The sequence below is a fragment of the Eretmochelys imbricata genome, chromosome 1 (assembly GCF_965152235.1).
Source record: "Eretmochelys imbricata isolate rEreImb1 chromosome 1, rEreImb1.hap1, whole genome shotgun sequence".
NCBI classification, from domain to species: Eukaryota; Metazoa; Chordata; order Testudines; family Cheloniidae; genus Eretmochelys; species Eretmochelys imbricata.
Window position 1 is genome coordinate 356257394 of NC_135572.1, and position 14797 is coordinate 356272190.

The window sequence follows — 14797 nt, forward strand, 5'->3', positions numbered from 1 at the left end:
TTGGAGTCTGTTTTTGAAGTCTTTTTGTTGTAATATTGCAACTTTTAGGTCTGTAATCGAGTGACCAGAGAGATTGAAGTGTTCTCCGACTCGTTTATGAACGTTATAATTCTTGACATCTGATTTGTGTCCACTTATTCTTTTACGTAGAGACTGTCCAGTTTGACCAATGTACATGGGAGAGGGGCATTGCTGGCACATGATGGCATAGATCACATCGGTAGATGTGCAAGTGAATGAGCCTCTGATAGTGTGGCTGATGTGATTAGGCCCTATGATGGTGTCCCCTGAATAGATATGTGGACACAGTTGGCAACAGGCTTTGTTGCAAGGATAGGTTCCTTGCATGAGAGGAAAGTGATCAGGAACAGCCAGCATGGATTCACCAAGGGAAGGTCATGCCTGACTAATCTAATCGCCTTTTATGATGAGATTACTGGTTCTGTGGATGAAGGGAAAGCAGTGGATGTATTGTTTCTTGACTTTAGCAAAGCTTTTGACACGGTCTCCCACAGTATTCTTGTCAGCAAGTTAAGGAAGTATGGGCTGGATGAATGCACTATAAGGTGGGTAGAAAGCTGGCTAGATTGTCGGGCTCAATGGGTAGTGATCAATGGCTCCATGTCTACTTGGCAGCCGGTATCAAGTGGAGTGCCCCAAGGGTCGGTCCTGGGGCCGGTTTTGTTCAGTATCTTCATAAATGATCTGGAGGATGGTGTGGATTGCACTCTCAGCAAATTTGCGGATGATACTAAACTGGGAGGAGTGGTAGATATGCTGGAGGGGAGGGATAGGATACAGAAGGACCTAGACAAATTGGAGGATTGGGCCAAAAGAAATCTGATGAGGTTCAATAAGGATAAGTGCAGGGTCCTGCACTTAGGATGGAAGAATCCAATGCACCGCTACAGACTAGGGACCGAATGGCTAGGCAGCAGTTCTGCGGAAAAGGACCTAGGGGTGACAGTGGACGAGAAGCTGGATATGAGTCAGCAGTGTGCCCTTGTTGCCAAGAAGGCCAATGGCACTTTGGGATGTATAAGTAGGGGCATAGCGAGCAGATCGAGGGACGTGATCGTTCCCCTCTATTCGACATTGGTGAGGCCTCATCTGGAGTACTGTGTCCAGTTTTGGGCCCCACATTACAAGAAGGATGTGGATAAATTGGAGAGAGTCCAGCGAAGGGCAACAAAAATGATTAGGGGTCTAGAACACATGACTTATGAGGAGAGGCTGAGGGAGCTGGGATTGTTTAGCCTGCAGAAGAGAAGAATGAGGGGGGATTTGATAGCTGCTTTCAACTACCTGAAAGGGGGTTCCAAAGAGGATGGCTCTAGACTGTTCTCAATGGTAGCAGATGACAGAACGAGGAGTAATGGTCTCAAGTTGCAGTGGGGGAGGTTTAGATTGGATATTAGGAAAAACTTTTTCACTAAGAGGGTGGTGAAACACTGGAATGCGTTACCTAGGGAGGTGGTAGAATTTCCTTCCTTAGAGGTTTTTAAGGTCAGGCTTGACAAAGCCCTGGCTGGGATGATTTAACTGGGAATTGGTCCTGCTTCGAGCAGGGGGTTGGACTAGATGACCTTCTGGGGTCCCTTCCAACCCTGATATTCTATGATTCTATGATTCTATGTTAGTGGTTCTGTTGTGTGGTGTGTGGTTGCTGGTGAGTATTTGCTTCAGGTTGGGGGGCTGTATGTAGGCAAGGACTGGCCTGTCTCCCAAGATCTGTGAGAGTGATGGGTCGTCCTTCAGGATAGGTTGTAGATCCTTGATGATGCGCTGGAGAGGTTTTAGTTGGGGGCTGAAGGTGATGGCTAGTGACGTTCTGTTATTTTCTTTGTTGGGCCTGTCCTGTAGCAGGTGACTTCTGGGTACTCTTCTGGCTCTGTCAGTTTGTTTCTTCACTTCAGCAGGTGGGTATTGTAGTTGTAAGAATGCTTGATAGAGATCTTGTAGGTGTTTGTCTCTGTCTGAGGGGTTGGAGCAAATGTGGTTGTATCGTAGAGCTTGGCTGTAGACGATGGATCGTGTGGTGTGGTCTGGGTGAAAGCTGGAGGCATGTAGGTAGGAATAGCGATCAGTAGGTTTCCGGTATTGGGTGGTGTTTATGTGACCATCGCTTATTAGCACCGTAGTGTCCAGGAAGTGGATCTCTTGTGTGGACTGGTCCAGACTGAGGTTGATGGTGGGATGGAAATTGTTGAAATCATGGTGGAATTCCTCAAGGGCTTCTTTTCCATGGGTCCAGATGATGAAGATGTCATCAATATAGCGCAAGTAGAGTAGGGGCATTAGGGGACAAGAGGTGAGGAAGCATTGTTCTAAGTCAGCCGTAAAAATGTTGGCATACTGTGGGGCCATGCAGGTACCCATAGCAGTGCCGCTGATTTGAAGGTATACATTGTCCCCAAATGTGAAATAGTTATGGGTGAGGACAAAGTCACAAAGTTCAGCCACCAGGTTTGCCGTTACATTATTGTGGATAGTGTTCCTGACGGCTGGTAGTCCATCTTTGTGTGGAATGTTGGTGTAGAGGGCTTCTACATCCATAATGGCCAGGATGGTATTTTCAGGAAGATCACCGATGGATTGTAGTTTCCTCAGGAAGTCAGTGGTGTCTCGAAGATAGCTGGGAGTGCTGGTAGCGTAGGGCCTGAGGAGGGAGTCTACATAGCCAGACAATCCTGCTGTCAGGGTGCCAATGCCTGAGATGATGGGGTGTCCAGGATTTCCAGGTTTATGGATCTTGGGTAGCAGATAGAATACCCCAGGTCGGGATTCCAGGGGTGTGTCTGTGCGGATTTGTTCTTGTGCTTTTTCAGGGAGTTTCTTGAGCAAATGGTGTCGTTTATTTTGGTAACCCTCAGTGGGATCAGAGGGTAATGGCTTGTAGAAAGTGGTGTTGGAGAGCTGCCTAGCAGCCTCTTGTTCATATTCCGACCTATTCATGATGACGACAGCACCTCCTCTGTCAGCCTTTTTGATTATGATGTCAGAGTTGTTTCTGAGGCTGTGGATGGCATTGTGTTCTGCACGGCTGAGGTTATGGGGCAAGTGATGCTACTTTTCCACAATTTCAGCCCGTGCACGTCGGCGGAAGCACTCTATGTAGAAGTCCAGTCTGTTGTTTCGACCTTCAGGAGGAGTCCACCTAGAATCCTTCTTTTTGTAGTGTTGGTAGGAAGGTCTCCGCGGATTAGTATGTTGTTCAGAGGTGTGTTGGAAATATTCCTTGAGTCAGAGACGTCGAAAATAGGATTCTAGGTCTCCACAGAACTGTATCATTCTGGGGGTGGAGGGGCAGAAGGAGAGGCCCCGAGATAGGACAGATTCGTCTGCTGGGCTAAGAGTATAGTTGGATAGATTAACAATATTGCTGGGTGGGTTAAGGGAACCATTGCTGTGGCCTCTTGTGGCATGTAGTAGTTTAGATAGTTTAGTGTCCTTTTTCTTTTGTAGAGAAGCAAAGTGTGTGTTTCAAAGTAACAGCCATGTTAGTCTGTATTTGCAAAAATAAAAGGAGTACTTGTGGCACCTTAGAGACTAACCAATTTATTTAAGCATAAGCTTTCGTGAGTTACAGCTCACTTCATTGGATATAAGTGACTTGTCTAGTTTTTGTAAAGTCCAGCCACGAGGAAGTTTGTGTGGAAGGTTGTTTTTTAATGAGAGTATCCAGTTTTGAGAGCTCATTCTTAATCTTTCCCTGTTGCTGTAGAGGATGTTGATCAGGTGGTTCCACAGTTTCTTTGAGACCGTGTGGCACAAGCTGTCAGCATAGTCTGTATGGTATGTATGGTATGATGGGAAAAGAACATTCATCTTGGGGCATACGGGGTGGGCAGGTGTTTACTACATTTAGACAAAGTTCCACATCACGCAGTTTAGACTCCCCTCCCCCCTCACCTAAGGGCCAACTTTAGGCATCTGCACCTCCTGCAGAGGCCCCAAATTCTCCTAAACACCACCCATCTCCTGGGACCAATGAAGGACTGATCTCTAGTGCTAATTTCCTAGGGTTTGGTGTCCTGTCCAGTTTTAAGGGCCCCAGGTGATGGAGCTTCCATGATATCCTTGATGAGACTAGAATCCACAAGCTAATCCACATCACTGCTCCAAAAGTCCTTCCTGTAGAAAAGACTGGTCTAGTAGCCTTAGGTGACTGTGGACCTTGAACTCCTGAGTTTTGCTTCTTGCTCACTGTAATGCTTGAGTAAATGACTCCCTTCACCCTGCATCAATTCCCCAACCTGTGAAATGGGGAGGATAGTCCTTACCTAGCTCACTGGTATGTTGAGAGGTTTAGCATCAGTGAAGTGTTTTGAAAAGCTTGAATTTACCATAGCCAAATTATCTCCCCTGATCTTCCCTTCCAAATCCTCTCCATTCCCTGCAGTCTCTGTAAGGATGGTTGGCACCATCACCACCCTCACCTTCATTCAGGCCCATAACCTGGGAGTTTCCTTTCATTCCTCTCTCTCCTTTCCCCACATATGCAAGTCATATCCAACTCTTGCCACTTCTTCCTCCATAACCTCTCTATCTCTGCAGCTAAGAGCTCATGTCCAGGCCTTTATTTCCCATATCAACCTCTACAACTCCTCCTCTTCTCTGGCCTCCCTGCCATCCACTTCACCTTCTCCAGTCTACAAAAAGGTCACTGTGCATTATCCCCTTGCTTCTTTAGAGTCACTGATTGCTTAGGAGTCCCAATAATTCATGAGTGAAGGACTTCACCCCTGAGTACCAATTAAAGTCAAGTGCTGCAGCTAAAATCTTACCAAGAGTTCTGACACTGCTAGCCTTCCATATGGCTCCTCCTCACAACTGGAAGAAGAACGAGAACTGTCCCAAGGACTGCTCAGTGCATCAATGTCCTGAAATACAGAAGGAGGCGTCCAGGTCAGAGCCCACTGCACTTTCAGGCAGTTATATTTTGATTTCCTAACATCTCTGTGTCATTTCAACAGGATATGGTGTTCTCCTTCAGCTGCTGCAGAGCGCTGCGGCCAGTAAACAGGTGGTGCTGTGTTCCATCACAAAGGTAGCTGCATTTCAACATGGGGAAGTCACAAAGTAATTGCTATTTTTATGGTCCATAAAATGCGTTGAAGTCCTCCTGCATGAAAATTGCCATACTGGATATCAAAGATATAAGACCACAGTGAAGGCTGACCAATAAGATGTTAACCCTGCAATGTTCAGGAAGATTTTAATCATTTCAGGTATGCTTTGCAAGGGTGGTAAGCACATTATATCTTCCATACACTCACCAGAACTGGTCTTTTGCTAACAAATAAACTAGTTAATTGGCTTAAATATAAAATATACGTGAAAGTAAAAGGTATGGAGTTGAAATGTTAAAACTTGACTGATCTGAATATAAGTCTGTGTTGTTTTAAGCTTTCAAGACTGGATTACCTAGCTAGAAGGCCAGATATGGATTGCTAACTGCATTTCATTTTTGCACTGTACATGGTGAAAGATGCTGTCACTATATACAATGTGGAAGAGAAATCACCATGATAATTACTGTAATGAAAACTGGAAGGAAAGTTTGTGGTTGGAGTCAGAAAAGCAGCTATATTTAAAAGTTTCCTTCTTACTCAAGCAATCTTCTCTTGTGTATCTCTGAGTCACACTGTAGCTGCTCAGTTCACTAACACAAATTGCTCTCCCAACTACAACAATGCAGCTATGGCTGAGAGGTGGATTCTGATCTGCCTCGTGCATTCCACACTACGCTGGAAGACCTGTCAGCTGAGAGCCTGACTGCTACCTTCCCAAAACTCTTCTGGCTGCTCTTCCATGTGACTCCCCACTCTTCCTCTATTCACATAAATGACCCGGGAGAAGCACGAATACTGCCACGAATACTATTACTCAGCATCACGAATTATAATGCAGACTTGGAAGTGAGTGCATGAGTCATAATACCATAGACCATATAATGCAACAATAGCGAACTGATTCAGTAACAGCCTCTGCCTTATTCTCTTTTTCCAAGTCTAGCCACTACCACTTCCTAAGATCAGTTAGCTATTTCAGGTTAAGGATTTTAGACAACAAGTTACAGTTTCGTTACTGTGCGCAAACTAACTTTGTGTGCGGATTCCTTCTCCCATATACAGATACCACCTCTCCTGCTTTTCCCCATAACCCTGAATCCATGGCAGACTCCTCAGCAAAGATGCAGGTGAGCAGTGAAGTGAACATGTTCTAACTCTCACATGGCCCTAGGTCTGACTAAGCGTTTCCACTAGAAAACAAACAAAATTTGGGTTATTCTGGAGAAGTTTTGCGCTGAGGTTTTCGGTTTACTTGGATGCTGAGCTCAGGGGGATGAACTGGCACCAGAAAACGAGCACCACGCCGAATCATAGAGTTCTGCACCATCACACTCACAGGGCAGAGATCCAGGAAGAGGGATGGGGCCAAGCGTCCAGCTTTCAACTGGAATGCCCGGTCAAAAAGGGACCCTGGTGGCGGTGCTGACTGGGCTGTTAAAAGTCTGGTCAGCAGTGCAGCAGGGGCCCAGGGATAAGGCAGGCTCCCTACCTGCCCTGGCTCTGCATTGCTTCCAGAAGCGGCTGCCAGGTCCCTGTGGCCCCAAGGTGCTGAGGCAGCCAGGGAGGCTCCATGTGCTGCCCCCACCCCTTGTACCAGCTCCGCAGCTCCCACTGGCCGGGAACCACGACTAATGGGAGCTGCAGGGGCGGTGCCTGTGGGTGTGAAGGCAGCATGCACTGCGCAGAGCTGCCTGGCCGTCCATGTGCCTAGAGGCCGCAGGGACCTGGCAGCCGCTTCCTCGGAGCCATGGTAATTGCCGCTAGGACCCCACACCCTTCCCGCACCCCAACCTCCTGCCCCAGCCTGGAGTCCCCTCCCACCCCCAGGTAGAGTCCTCATTCCTCCTGCACCTCAACCCAAAGCCCCCTCCTGCAACCCAAACCTCTCATCCCTGGCCCCACCCCAAAGCCTACACCCCCAGCCCAGAGCCCATACCCCCTCCCACACCCCAACCCCCTGTCCCAGCCCAGTGAAAGTGAGTGAGGGTGGGGAAGAGCGAGCGATGGAGGGAGCGGGGACGGAGCAAGCAGGGGGCAGGGCCTCGGAGAAGTGGTGGGAGATGGGAGGGACAGGGGTGTTCGTTTTTGTATGATTAGAAAGTTGGCAACCCTAGATGGGGAGGGGTGTCCCTCTGTGGCCCCAATTTTAAAGGCACAGATGTGAACGCTCCCTCACACCTGGGACCAGTTCATAAACTGAGAGGCAAACCCCATGCTGCTCCTGCTAAGGTTATTCCTGGGGGTACGTACCATGTGGCAGGCCTGGCTGCCACTTCCTTCCAGGAAGTCTCTGGGAGCTGCCTAGCAGTGCAGAAGGACATGGAGCGGGGATTGTAGGTGGGCAACTGGAGTGGGCAGAGGGTGACACCCAGGGGCGTAAGGGGGCCTAGCACCTGAGGGAGGACTTAGGGCAAGGAAATGGAGACGGTGGGGGGGTGAAGCTGAGGCTGAGAGGCTAGGGGTCCCGAAAGGGCAAAAGCCGGTACTGGGCAGGCCTAGGAAGTGGAAGGGGCCTGGAGTCGGGGGGGAGCTGGAGCTGCCTGGGCAGTGGAGGGAAGAGATTGGGGTGGTCTGGCGCTCGGTGGGGGTGGGGAGCTGGAGCTGCCTGGGGAGTGGAGGGAAGAGATTGGGGTGGTCCGGCACTTGGGGGGGTGGGGAGCTGGAGCTGCCTGGGGAGTGGAGGGAAGAGATTGGGGTGGTCCGGCGCTTTGGGGGTGGGGAGCTGGAGCTGCCTGGGCAGTGGAGGGAAGAGATTGGCGTGGTCCGGCGCTTGCGGGGGGGGGAGCTGGAGCTGCCTGGGCAGCGGAGGGAAGAGATTGGGGTGGTCCGGCGCTTGGGGGGGGGGGGGGGGAGGTGGAGCTGCCTGGGCAGCGGAGGGAAGAGATTGGGGTAGTCTGGCGCTCGGGGGGGGTGGGGAGGTGGAGCTGCCTGGGCAGCGGAGGGAAGAGATTGGGGTAGTCTGGCGCTCAGGGGGGTGGGGAGCTGGAGCTGCCTGGGCAGTGGAGGGAAGAGATTGGGGTGGTCTGGCGCTCGGGGTGGGGGTGGGGAGCTGGAGCTGCCTGGGCAGTGGAGGGAAGAGATTGGGGTGGTCTGGCGCTCAGGGGGTGGGGTGGGGAGCTGGAGCTGCCTGGGCAGTGGAGGGAAGAGATTGGGGTGGTCTGGCGCTCGGGGGGGGGGTGGGGAGCTGGAGCTGCCTGGGCAGTGGAGGGAAGAGATTGGGGTGGTCTGGCGCTCAGGGGGTGGGGTGGGGAGCTGGAGCTGCCTGGGCAGTGGAGGGAAGAGATTGGGGTGGTCTGGCGCTCAGGGGGTGGGGTGGGGAGGTGGAGCTGCCTGGGCAGTGGAGGGAAGAGATTGGGGTAGTCTGGCGCTCAGGGGGGTGGGGAGCTGGAGCTGCCTGGGCAGTGGAGGGAAGAGATTGGGGTGGTCTGGCGCTCAGGGGGTGGGGTGGGGAGGTGGAGCTGCCTGGGCAGTGGAGGGAAGAGATTGGGGTAGTCTGGCGCTCAGGGGGGTGGGGAGCTGGAGCTGCCTGGGCAGTGGAGGGAAGAGATTGGGGTGGTCTGGCGCTCAGGGGGTGGGGTGGGGAGGTGGAGCTGCCTGGGCAGTGGAGGGAAGAGATTGGGGTAGTCTGGCGCTCAGGGGGTGGGGTGGGGAGCTGGAGCTGCCTGGGCAGTGGAGGGAAGAGATTGGGGTGGTCTGGCGCTCAGGGGGTGGGGTGGGGAGGTGGAGCTGCCTGGGCAGTGGAGGGAAGAGATTGGGGTAGTCTGGCGCTCAGGGGGGTGGGGAGCTGGAGCTGCCTGGGCAGCGGAGGGAAGAGATTGGGGTGGTCTGGCGCTTGGGGGGGGGGCTGGAACTGTCTGGTGCTGAGGAGCAGAGGAGTCTATGGGATGGGGCGGGGGGCTGCAAGGAGGCAGCTGGGGCTTTCTAGCACTGAGGGGCACTGCGGCCTGTGGAGGGGGTCTGGTTGGGGTGGAGCGGGGGTGGGGCTTTCTGGTGCAGAGGGGAGTGGGCCTGCCTAAGGGGGAGGTGCCGTGCCGCGACTGGCTGGGGGTGGGGCCGTGTATGGGGGGCGTGTCACCACTGGCTGGGGGCGGGGCTGTCTATGAGGGTTGCTGTGGGGGGGCGGTGTCGCGGGTGGCTGGGAGCAGGGTTGTCTATGGCGGTTGCTGTGGGGGAGGGGCAGCGTCGCGGGTGGCTGGGCTGTCTCTGGGGGTTGCTGTGGGGGAGGAGCTGTCTATGGGGTTGCTGTGGGGGAGGGGCGGTGTCGCGGGTGGTTGGGGGCTGGGCTGCCTCTGGGGGTTGCTGTGGGGGAGGAGCTGTCTATGGGGGTTGCTGTGGGGGAGGGGCGGTGTCGCGGGTGGTTGGGGGCTGGGCTGCCTCTGGGGGTTGCTGTGGGGGAGGAGCTGTCTATGGGGGTTGCTGTGGGGGAGGGGCGGTGTCGCGGGTGGCTGGAGGCTGGGCTGTCTCTGGGGGTTGCTGTGGGGGAGGAACTGCCTATGGGGGTTGCTGTGGGGGAGGGGCGGTGTCGCGGGTGGCTGGGGGCGGGGTTGTCTCTGGCGGTCGCTGTGGGGGAGGGGCTGTCTATGGGGGTCGTTGTGGGGGAGGGCGGTGTCGCGGGTGGCCGGGGGCGGGGCTGTCAATGGGGGTTGCTGTGGGGGGGCGGTGTCGCCGGTGGCTGGGGGCGGGGCTGTCTCTGGGGGTTGCTGTGGGGGAGGGGCTGTCTATGGGGGTCGCTGTGGGGGAGGGGCGGTGTCGCGGGTGGCTGGGGGCGGGGTTGTCTCTGGGGGTTGCTGTGGGGGAGGGGCTGTCTATGGCGGTTGCTGTGGGGGAGGAGCTGTCTATGGGGTCGCGTGCCGGGGGGCGGGGCTGCCAGATAACCGCCGCACGTAGCTCCCGCCTGCCGCCAACGGCCGCCCACGCCAGGCGGCCCCCAGTGAGAACTGACCAACCCGCGGCGGCCAATCGTTGAGCCGGGCTGGGTGAAAGGGGCGGAGCGATCTCAGGAGGCGAACCAATGGAAGCGGAGAAAAGCGGAGGGGCGGGGACAGTTTCATAGCCCTCGCTGGCGGCACAGAGGAATCCGGGGAGGCCCCTAGTCCCCCTTCCCGCTGCATCCCCCGCCTCCCCCTCGCGGCGCTGAGCGAGTGCCCAGGTGCATTGTGGGTACGCGGGTCGGCATTGGCCAGGGGGCCCCGGGGGGCGCAGGGCTGAGGAGTACGGGGCCCGGCCAGGAGGCCCGGGGGGCGCAGGGCTGAGGAGTACGGGGCCCGGCCAGGAGGCCCGGGGGGCGCAGGGCTGAGGCGTACGGGGCCCGGCCAGGGGGCCCGGGGGGCGCAGGGCTGAGGCGTACGGGGCCCGGCTAGGGGGCCCGGGGGGCGCAGGGCTGAGGAGTACGGGGCCCGGCCAGGGGGCCCGGGGGGCGCAGGGCTGAGGAGTACGGGGCCCGGCCAGGGGGCCCGGCCAGGGGGCGCAGGGCTGAGGAGTACGGGGCCCGGCCAGGGGGCCCGGCCAGGGGGCGCAGGGCTGAGGAGTACGGGGCCCGGCCAGGGGGCCCGGCCAGGGGGCGCAGGGCTGAGGAGTACGGGGCCCGGCCAGGGGGCCCGGCCAGGGGGCGCAGGGCTGAGGAGTACGGGGCCCGGCCAGGGGGCCCGGCCAGGGGGCGCAGGGCTGAGGAGTACGGGGCCCGGCCAGGGGGCCCGGCCAGGGGGCGCAGGGCTGAGGAGTACGGGGCCCGGCCAGGGGGCCCGGCCAGGGGGCGCAGGGCTGAGGAGTACGGGGCCCGGCCAGGGGGCCCGGCCAGGGGGCGCAGGGCTGAGGAGTACGGGGCCCGGCCAGGGGGCCCGGCCAGGGGGCGCAGGGCTGAGGAGTACGGGGCCCGGCCAGGGGGCCCGGCCAGGGGGCGCAGGGCTGAGGAGTACGGGGCCCGGCCAGGGGGCCCGGCCAGGGGGCGCAGGGCTGAGGAGTACGGGGCCCGGCCAGGGGGCCCGGCCAGGGGGCGCAGGGCTGAGGAGTACGGGGCCCGGCCAGGGGGCGCAGGGCTGAGGAGTACGGGGCCCGGCCAGGGGGCGCAGGGCTGAGGAGTACGGGGCCCGGCCAGGGGGCGCAGGGCTGAGGAGTACGGGGCCCGGCCAGGGGGCGCAGGGCTGAGGAGTACGGGGCCCGGCCAGGGGGCGCAGGGCTGAGGAGTACGGGGCCCGGCCAGGGGGCGCAGGGCTGAGGAGTACGGGGCCCGGCCAGGGGGCGCAGGGCTGAGGAGTACGGGGCCCGGCCAGGGGGCGCAGGGCTGAGGCGTACGGGGCCCGGCCAGGGGGCCCGGCCGGGGGGCGCAGGGCTGAGGAGTACGGGGCCCGGCCAGGGGGCCCGGCCGGGGGGCGCAGGGCTGAGGAGTACGGGGCCCGGCCAGGGGGCCCGGCCGGGGGGCGCAGGGCTGAGGAGTACGGGGCCCGGCCAGGGGGCCCGGCCAGGGGGCGCAGGGCTGAGGAGTACGGGGCCCGGCCAGGGGGCCCGGCCAGGGGGCGCAGGGCTGAGGAGTACGGGGCCCGGCCAGGGGGCGCAGGGCTGAGGAGTACGGGGCCCGGCCAGGGGGCCCGGCCAGGGGGCGCAGGGCTGAGGAGTACGGGGCCCGGCCAGGGGGCCCGGCCAGGGGGCGCAGGGCTGAGGAGTACGGGGCCCGGCCAGGGGGCCCGGCCAGGGGGCGCAGGGCTGAGGAGTACGGGGCCCGGCCAGGGGGCCCGGCCAGGGGGCGCAGGGCTGAGGAGTACGGGGCCCGGCCAGGGGGCCCGGCCAGGGGGCGCAGGGCTGAGGAGTACGGGGCCCGGCCAGGGGGCCCGGCCAGGGGGCGCAGGGCTGAGGAGTACGGGGCCCGGCCAGGGGGCCCGGCCAGGGGGCGCAGGGCTGAGGAGTACGGGGTCCGGCCAGGGGGCCCGGCCAGGGGGCGCAGGGCTGAGGAGTACGGGGCCCGGCCAGGGGGCGCAGGGCTGAGGAGTACGGGGCCCGGCCAGGGGGCGCAGGGCTGAGGAGTACGGGGCCCGGCCAGGGGGCGCAGGGCTGAGGAGTACGGGGCCCGGCCAGGGGGCGCAGGGCTGAGGAGTACGGGGCCCGGCCAGGGGGCGCAGGGCTGAGGAGTACGGGGCCCGGCCAGGGGGCGCAGGGCTGAGGCGTACGGGGCCCGGCCAGGGGGCCCGGGGGGCGCAGGGCTGAGGCGTACGGGGCCCGGCCAGGGGGCCCGGCCAGGGGGCGCAGGGCTGAGGAGTACGGGGCCCGGCCAGGGGGCGCAGGGCTGAGGAGTACGGGGCCCGGCCAGGGGGCCCGGCCAGGGGGCGCAGGGCTGAGGAGTACGGGGCCCGGCCAGGGGGCGCAGGGCTGAGGAGTACGGGGCCCGGCCAGGGGGCCCGGCCAGGGGGCGCAGGGCTGAGGAGTACGGGGCCCGGCCAGGGGGCGCAGGGCTGAGGAGTACGGGGCCCGGCCAGGGGGCGCAGGGCTGAGGAGTACGGGGCCCGGCCAGGGGGCGCAGGGCTGAGGAGTACGGGGCCCGGCCAGGGGGCGCAGGGCTGAGGAGTACGGGGCCCGGCCAGGGGGCGCAGGGCTGAGGAGTACGGGGCCCGGCCAGGGGGCGCAGGGCTGAGGAGTACGGGGCCCGGCCAGGGGGCGCAGGGCTGAGGAGTACGGGGCCCGGCCAGGGGGCCCGGCCAGGGGGCGCAGGGCTGAGGAGTACGGGGCCCGGCCAGGGGGCGCAGGGCTGAGGAGTACGGGGCCCGGCTAGGGGGCCCGGCCAGGGGGCGCAGGGCTGAGGAGTACGGGGCCCGGCCAGGGGGCGCAGGGCTGAGGAGTACGGGGCCCGGCCAGGGGGCCCGGCCAGGGGGCGCAGGGCTGAGGAGTACGGGGCCCGGCCAGGGGGCCCGGCCAGGGGGCGCAGGGCTGAGGAGTACGGGGCCCGGCCAGGGGGCCCGGCCAGGGGGCGCAGGGCTGAGGAGTACGGGGCCCGGCCAGGGGGCCCGGCCAGGGGGCGCAGGGCTGAGGAGTACGGGGCCCGGCCAGGGGGCCCGGCCAGGGGGCGCAGGGCTGAGGAGTACGGGGCCCGGCCAGGGGGCCCGGCCAGGGGGCGCAGGGCTGAGGAGTACGGGGCCCGGCCAGGGGGCCCGGCGGGCGCAGGGCTGAGGAGTGCAGGGCTAGGAGGGGGCAGGGCCCAGGAGGGGGCACGGCCCAGCCAGAAGGCCTGGGGGGTGCAGGGGCAGGGCATAGCTACAGGGCTTGGGGTGTACTGGGCTGGGCAGGGGAATGTGCAGGGCTGGCAGGTGCAGGGTATAGGACAGGGGGGTGCGGGGTCAGGAGGGGACAGGGCCTAACCACAGGGCCTGGGGTGTGCAAGGCTGGGGTGGGCACCGGTGCAGCCAGAGGACTTGGGGGTACTGGGCCTAGGACAGGGGTAGGGATATCCCAGGATGGCGGCACTGCAGCCTGGCTCCTTCAGCCTAGCCCTGTCTCACTCGAGCTGTGGGAGCAGCTCCATTAGCTGCTGGGAGTATTGGGCTGTTACCTCTCTGGACAGGAAGTGGATGTGATGCACACGCTCCACCAGCATGTGGCAGCAGCACTGACCCTTGCAGAGCCCATCCCTGCAATGCTGGAGTGAGGTGATGATGCCTGGAGCCATGGCACCCTTGATGATGTTCACGAGGGGAGCTTCCCCCAGGGAACTACTGCACGCCAGCTACTCATCAAGGTCCTGCCCTACTGAAGTCAGTAGGGACGTTACCATCCACATTAACTGATGCAGGCTCAGGCCCCAAGTCCAGAGTCTAAATACCCCAGGTGTCAATAACCAGACACTGACATAGGGCATGAACTAGAGGTAGGACTGCACAGTCAGGACCAAAAACAGAACAGGGATATGAATGACATGAGCAGCAATCCTCATGAAGTGAACTATTCTTAATCATATCACAAACAACCAGGCTGGCTACATATTCATATCCTAGATTGATGGCTGTGTCAAATAGAGGTCCCCAAACATCTAGGCCTTGTAACTTGTATCCTGTAACTTTAAATTCATTATTCCTAGGTGTGGAAGGATTTTTTTTTTATTGGTTGATGTCGGTAAAGCTCAGTTTCCCTGTACACTCCCAAACTGACAACAAAAATATTTTCAGCGATAACAATAGAAATGTACAGACAGGCAATGTAAGAAAGATGCTGCTTGAGAACTTACTGTGGTTTAGAATGTTGAATGAGGCTTGTTACAAATGGACTAGCATATGAATAGTGAACAGGTGTGATTTATTGATTTAAGGATATTTAATTTGTATGATTTTGACAATTTGTGTTTTAACAGTTTGTAAAGCTTTGCCTTTTTGAATATCAGTGTCTATTGTCCTTAGTCTGCGGCCCCCCCCCCCATTTCCCACAATTGAAAATTTAAACGGATAAAAATCTAAAAAAAAATGCTTAAAAATAAACATTGATATCAATCAAAATTATAAAAAAGTTAAATTCTGCCAAGAGTAATTATTTTCCAGTTTAATTTCTCTCACTTGACTTAGTTACATGCCACTTTGTGTCCCAGCCAGCAATCACACCAAAATATCACTGATTTGTTAAGTAACCAAAATAAACAAATCCTGGGCACTTTAGAGTCTTTAAATCGGGATTTGACATCTTTTTAAGAGGAGAGAGGTTTTGTCTGGTTAAACCACAAGTTATTGGCCCTGATACAGGAATCGCAGCAT